This window comes from Alosa sapidissima, chromosome 19, assembly GCF_018492685.1.
Source record: "Alosa sapidissima isolate fAloSap1 chromosome 19, fAloSap1.pri, whole genome shotgun sequence".
NCBI lineage: Eukaryota > Metazoa > Chordata > Actinopteri > Clupeiformes > Clupeidae > Alosa > Alosa sapidissima.
The window spans coordinates 27183551-27191050 of NC_055975.1; the positions used below are offsets into that span (position 1 = coordinate 27183551).

Consider the following 7500-nt stretch of genomic DNA (forward strand, 5'->3'; position numbering starts at 1 on the left):
CAGGGGACTCGCCGGGCACAGGCTGGCGCTCGAGTAATAAGGAAGCTTATCAGGGCGGAATAGGGGCAGGCAGGCGGGCATCGCCAGAGCCACCGCTGTCCCAGAAACCCTGCCTCAGTCTGGGGGCATGATTCATGATTCACTGGGTTCACATACAGGCCACTTCCAGAGGTGCCCGCATGCCCTCATGCCCATCCCCCCCAAACTCTCTCTCTCTTTCTCTGTCTCTCTGTCTCTTTCCCTTTCTCTCTCTATCTCTGTCTCTCTCTCTCCCTCTCTCTCTCTTCAATTCAATTCAAATGAGCTTTATTAGCATGACAATTTTTTCCAAAGAAGAACTCTCACTCTCTCTCTCTCTCTCTCTCTCTCTCTCTCTCTCTCTCTCTCTCCCTCCCTCCCTCTCTCTCTCTCTCTCTCTCTCTCTCTCAGAACCACAGAAATCCTCCGTTCACTGGAGATGTAGGTCTAGTTTATAATGACCGAGGGACTCTGTCTCATCCACTGCATCTGTTCCGTCCTCAGAAAAATAGGTTGAGCTTGCTTTTCTGTACCACGGCATAGTCCATTTCAGACCAGACAATGCACTTGTTTTGTTTTCTTAAAAGCCCATTAGTCAAGGTAATGTTTGAATACAGTAGCATACAATGGCGTCCAGTTTCCCCCTTCCCCCAACAGAGGGCGCTAGGATCCCTTCTCTACCTGTCCAGGCTCCTTCCCTCTCGCTGTTAAATGGGGCATTGATCCAGACTCCGCCGTCGCCACGATCCATTTTAGCAGGACCGCTTCCTGGTCCGAGTGGCAAGGCTGCTAGTTTCATAAATAAATAGGATTTGTGTTTCATTTCATCTCCCGGCCCTGCCGCTCTGGTTTACTCTCTCTTTCTCTCTCTCTCTCTCTCTCTCTCTCTCTCTCTTTCTCTCTTTCCCCTACTCCTGCCCGGGCTCTCTGTCGGCATGGAAACCCGCGCGTGGCAGCGGGCGGGCGTAGCGTAGCTGAGCCGAGTGGAGTAGAGTGGAGCGGTCGATACACCAGTAAGTCAGCTTCTTGAGTGTGCCAGCTTCTTAATTTAGGGCACCGCAAAAACCTCCCTGAGTGTCTTTTTTTCTCCCTCTCTCTCTCCGCGGCCAACTTCCTGCTTGTGCCCTGCTTATTTGAGCAGTTCTTTGAAACATATCTTGTAGAAATTCAGAGCCTGCCCGGTTGCCTTCAAGCATATAAAAATACATTTCCCGTCTTTTTCAGATTGCGCCCGTTTCTGTGAAGTTGTTTGCAGGGTATTCCACTGAGAGACAAGGGTATAATTAACTAAGTTAATTTTGTTACGGAATTTATTTCTGATGGCGTGTAAGTGTGTGTGTGTGCGTGTGTGTGTGTGTGTGAGACCATAGCAAGTCTGCACCAGGTGACTTTGATTCAATCTGGTTGAAATGGCCTAGGGATTCTACTTCATTAACCCCGCTTGACCTGCCATTAAAGATGGGAACTCTTGTGTTTTGTGAAGGCCTCTGTATGCGTACGAAAGACTCCCACTCACCAGCGCACGCTTGGTCACGCCTGGGCGGCGTCGGCCTCCAGTGGTCATTCTCTCCGCCAGGCCTCCCGATTGAGCCATAAATCATAAGAACTTATATCAACCCCCACGCTTGCACTGCCCCTTTATGCTATAGAAGCCAGTGAGTGAGAGAGAGAGAGAGAGAGAGAGAGTGAGTGAGTGAGAGCGTTAGTGAGTGGATGAGTGAGTGAGAGAATCAGTGAATGAGAGTGAGTGCATGAGTGTGTGAGTGAGTGAGTGAGTGAGTGAGTGGGTGAGTTGATGAGAGAGTGAATGAGTGAGTAAGTAAATGAGAAAGATCAGGCGGTACTATTTTGATGATGCTTTGTGCCCTCCTTAAATGACACAGGTGATTAGTGGTGCCTGTCAAAACAGGTGGAAACGGAGGTTGGTTCGAGGCACAGCACCGACACTCAAAATTCTGGTTCAGGAGCAACCAGTTCTCTGTCGGTGAAAAAACACCTTATGTGTGTTACAGCACCTACTCTTCTATCACACTGGACCTGCACCAGAACATGGTCAGGCCCATGTTCAGATCAACGCAAGCCATGGTTCTGCTACTGTTCTGCTATGGTTCCACAAACTACCGTAAACATTCTTTACAGGTTTTCAAAATCTGGGCTTGTGGACTATGTTGTTTGTCCCATTTCCTTCAACCAAACTGCAGCTCGTTGGTCTGAATGCTACAGTGGAAGGGAAACTGGAAGATGACACGGTATAGATAGTCTAGAAGAGCTGTCTATGGAGGTTGGGATTCTCTATCACATGCCACCACTAACTGATGGGAAAAGTAGTTGGCATATGTGTTATGGAAGTAGGTCTAATGGAATTCACAAACTGTATGATCAGCTCTAATGCTAAACATGCCACCTGTTTAGATGCAGTGATCATGCCAGTTTAGTGTACACATATGGAAGGGTGCATGGTACATTTCCTTAATTTCTCACTAATTCTGCCATGTGCTCCCAAGCACTTGACATGTTATGTTCTTCCCTTTGAGCTGACGAGAGTGAAAGCAAAGCACATGTGTGAATGCATTGGAAACAAACAAGCCCTGGAGCATCCTCTGACAAGGAAGACAGTCTGTATCATAGCCCAGCGGCTTTCTCTTCCAGCCTCTGGCGTATTGAAGGGGTATTAAAAATAAAACAAGGGGGAAAAAAACAAGCATCTTTGTTCCCCCGCCAACTTAGCTTAAAAAGCTTAGAACCCGATGTCCAGGCTTTGATAGTCCTGACAGGATGCCAATAGCCATCCATGTGTGTCCCACACACTCCTACTGTTACACACACACATGCACGCGCGCACACACACACACAAACACACACCCGCACACACTGAGCTCTGAGGGGATGGTGAGACATTTGCGAGCTCTGGTATTCTAACAGCGATTTGGGTGACAAATCGAGGAGCAATGTTGCCCGAGTGGAGATCTACTGCTTCACGTTCAGACAGCTGCCCGGTCTATGAGAGAGCCTCTCAGTCTGTCGGCACTGGAACCCTATTTATATTTGTGTGTGTGTGTGTGTGTGTGTGTGTGTGTGCATGTGTGACAGCAAGAGTGTGTGTGTGTGTGTTTGCATTTGCGTGTGTTAGTGTGTGTTTGATAGCATTAGTGTGTGTATGTATATATGTGTACTGTATGTGTGTGTGTATTAGTGAGACGGTGTATTTGTGTATGTGTTTGTGACTATGTACTGTATGTGTGTGTGTGTGTGCACTTGTGTGTGCACTTCCCAACAAAGAAACCTGCGTACTCTAGTTGGTGTCACTGCTTACCAGAGTACACTGCACTCAGCCTTCAAATATGTGTTGGTGTTTACCACTCTCGTCTCCCCTTTATTCTCACTCACAGTATCCATTATCCCTTAGTTTAAGCATGAGATAATAACTCCTCATCTTTGCTCTATTCAATTCCATCTATTCAAAGAGTGATGTTTTTTCACGTGTAATTGAGGGTTTGAGGAGCGACTGCCACAGTGGAGCTGACATTCTGACTCTAGCTGTCTCAGATTGGCAGATGCCTTGTCAGTGCTCAATAACGTGTCGTCAGAGAGGTGACAGCCTGCTGCATTCTGAATACGTGTTAAGTGCCGAACTCCCAGACATGGATTAAGGCTAGTCCTAAACTAAAAGAGAATTTCAGTGAAGATATCCACTGAAACCAGTAGTTTAGGACTATGCTTAATCCATGTCTGCAAAACTGCCCCTATAAGTCTAAGTATGAGCTGGGTATATTATATTACATGTGTTAAAAGGGTGCTTGTGCTTGAACACTCTCCAGACAAAGCCCAACAAACCCCATCATTCAAAAGTTGTCCAGACAATGCCCAATAAATCTCAACATTCTAAAATTTCCCAGACAATGCTCAACATTCTAAAGTTGCCCAGACAGTGCCCAACCAACCCCAACATTCTAAAGTTGGTTGCAGTCTTATGTTATAATGTTCAGCAAAGTTCCATCTCCACACTGCCTAGACTGTAATAGAGTCCCGAAGTGTGATGTAGCGTTTCCATGACAGCAGAATCACTGGATCTAAACAAACTTTCGAAGTGGCATAAATAGCATTGAATTTAGACATGTGCCATCATTTCTAGCAAATAAAAATAAATATATCCATTTAAACGTGCTTTACCTGCTAGGCAGCAGCTTAGCCACTTAACACGGATTCCCTGGCAGGTGTAATAGAAAGAAACAAAATTCCAGTGGATATTTCACGTCTTCTCAAAGACTGGCGGCTGTTAAGAGTGACGTTTTTTGCCAAAAAAATAAAGCCAAAACACGTCCGTGAATTTAAGGATTTTAACCGCATGCTGTGAAGTTACATGCAGATCTCTTTTACGGAGGAAACCCATGCTAAAATAAAACTCTGTAGTCACGAATTTGATCGTGTTGGTATGAATATATGTTGTAGTATGTGATTCCTAAAGTGTAAAAAATATACTAACGTCTTAGAAACGTTGTAAAATTATTGAAATAGATTAAGAAAGCCACCGCTATGGCGATTTCAATGGTTAGATTGATTTGTTTAGATCCAGTGAAATTGCTGCCTTGGCAACGCTACGTCATGGCTTCGGGACTCTATTGAAAAGACTTCTTGACATGCAAAACTCAAAGGACTCCATCCATCAAACGCCAGGCACCTTAATGTTGCAGCAGGACTGAGCATGTCGAGTTTTCCTCTGTCCTCAGTGAAAAAATAAATAGTTTAGGAGTACCGTATTTTCCGGACTATAAGTCGCACTTTTTTTCATAGTTTGGCTGGTCCTGGGACTTATAGTCAGGTGCGACTTATATATGAAAAAAATTATATAATTGAACATGTTTTTAAATGTTAATTTATATTAACTGACATGAACCCTACATGAAACATTACCGTCTACAGCCTAGAGAGAGCGCTCTCAAATGCACAAGTCCTGTGCACTTTCAGTCAGAGATTAGTGCTTGTGCTATGCCTGAAACACACATGCATACTTAAATCCTCAAATGGCCGGGATTCTATTTATAGCCGGGCCTCAGATTCGGACAAATAAAAGCCAGTATAATTTTGTTTCAATTTAACTCATAAAAGAGCTCTTCTTAATCATTTATATTGTTGGTTGGTTTAATATTGTTGCCGAAGAAAAGTCATCTTCCCACACCATGAGTCTCTATAGGCCTACCTGGCTTGCCTCAGCTTCGGTCACGTCCTTTTAAAACCGTCTTTTTCTCTATCGTGAGAGTTTAATCTGCTGCCAGTTTGTGACTCCACATCGCCCAAAATGCTTGATTGCATTGTATTCTCCACATTTTAGATACATTTTGGTGTACCACATGGCATTTTCTTTCAGTGAATCTTTTACTTTGCAATTACCTTCCTGCCCTCCTCTTGGCTGCCTTCACTCATTCGTCTTCATTAACATTAATCTTTTTGGCCTCAATAATCTAGTTACATAGTCTCTGTTTTTGGTTTTGGATTTTGTTAAATACATTTCTAAACTAGATGTACCGCAGAGCGGTACAAAATATGACCGCCGCCCAGTCCAGCACATTTTTTCCACAAAAATAATTTCACGCTGAAAGGCCTATATGATTCTAACTGTCTCACTAAATTGCATTATCCACACTCAATTCTCACTGGTATCTGCTAGACAACAAGTACCAAAACATGATTAGTTCATAGATTTCACATGTAAAATTCATTTTATACAACCCCACCTCCATCTTGCCTGTTCATAATTCTGAGAAATTCTTGAATTGTGTGCATGTGTGCATGTACATGTTTATGTTATGTGTGTGTGTGTGTGTGTGTGTGTGTGTGTGTGTGTGTGCCTGCGTATGTGCCTGGGCATGCAAGCATACATATGTCTACTGCGTGAGTATGTGTCATACGTATGATTACTGTGAATGTATGTGTGTGTGTGTGTGTGTGTGTGTGTATCTGTTTGTGCACATGTGTGCACATGAAATGGGTTAACATGACCACTGGAGGCAAACATACGGAAAAAAATGGTCATCCTAGTCCCTACAGTTCTCAAGATATTCACAGAGAACTGTGTCTGCCCTACCCTCCTTTCGGGGGGTCTAGTCCAGCGGGGGGGGCTACAGATCAAAACGAAAAACGCCACTGGTGTACGCCACTAAATGTACACATACATTATTTTATTGTAAGGCCCCCCATGAACGAAAGTACACAAAACTTGGCATGCATTCGGAGGGTGTCATAATGATCCTACACTTTTAATTTTGTGCAGTTTTGACCTTGTCAGCCAGAGATATTGTGATGAAAACACCTAATTTTTTTGCTTTGTAATTTTTAACTAGGTGGCGCTATACATGAAATAAGTGGTAATGGGATGGGTTGACATGCCCCCTTAAGACCAACATACATAAAAAAGGTGGACCTCCTAGGCCCCACGGTTCTCGAGATATTCACAGAAAGCTGTCTCCAGCCACCTACAGGCCAGTTGGTGTATAGTAACATAAATTAATTTATTGTGTGGCCCCCCATGAACGGAATTCCACAAAACTTGGCGTGCATACAGAGGGTGTCATAATGATCCTACACTTCCAATTTCGTGCAGTTTTGACTATGTTAGGTCACAGATACCTGCAATTACAACACCTCATTTTTACTTTTTTGTGTTTAACTAGGTGGCGCTATACATGAAATGAGTGGTTATGGAATAGGTGGCCATGGCCCCTTGAGATCAATATACAAAAAAAAATGGTCCTCCTAAACCCTATGGTTCTCGAGATATTCACAGAAAACTGTGTCTGCCCTACCCTCCTGCCTCCCATTTTTTTACTAAACCTATATGCGCGGCAGTCATAATAAATGTGACTTATAGTCCGGTGCGACTTATATATGTTTTTTTCTTTTTCATGAAGCATTTTTTGACTGATGCGACTTTTACTCAGGAGCGACTTATAGTCCGGAAAATATGGTATGCTTAATCCATGTCTGCACGAAGTGTCTCAGTGGAGAGCCTCAGAGAAGTGACCCAGTGGTCTGGGCTGCAGTCACTCCCCTAGTGGTCCTCCTGGGCACGTTGGCATGCCCCGCACGGCGCAATGCGATGCGTGACGCGGCACTCACAGCACCGCCGGGTTTAATCCCCCCACGTTCCCTTGCCCTCCACTCATCAATTCAGCAGACGAGTTCAATAGATCCCCTTCTCAGCCCCTGGCTTTGGATGAGGCCGCGCGGAGGCCTCTCAAGGGAGCCGTCGCCTGCAAATCATAGTCCCTGAGTCGCTAGAGACCAGAAGTGACGCGCAACAAACTGCTCCTACAACCACTCAGGAAGTGACTCCCAGAGCCCATACAACACTGGGCTTCTCACACACAGTATCTTACTCTCTCTCTCTCTCTCTCTCTCTCTCACACTCTCTCTCTCGCTCTCTCTCTCAATCTATGCCTTTCTATTTCCCTTCATCCTTCCCTCTCTCTGTCTCTCTCTCAATCT

At 44.7% G+C, this 7500-nt stretch overlaps 1 protein-coding gene across 2 annotated transcripts in view; it reads left to right on the plus strand.

Moving 5' to 3' along the window:
• efcab11 (EF-hand calcium binding domain 11) overlaps positions 1-7500 on the plus strand; it is a 38339-nt gene that overhangs the window by 9055 nt on the left and 21784 nt on the right. The gene's annotated exons all lie outside the window — the stretch shown is intronic.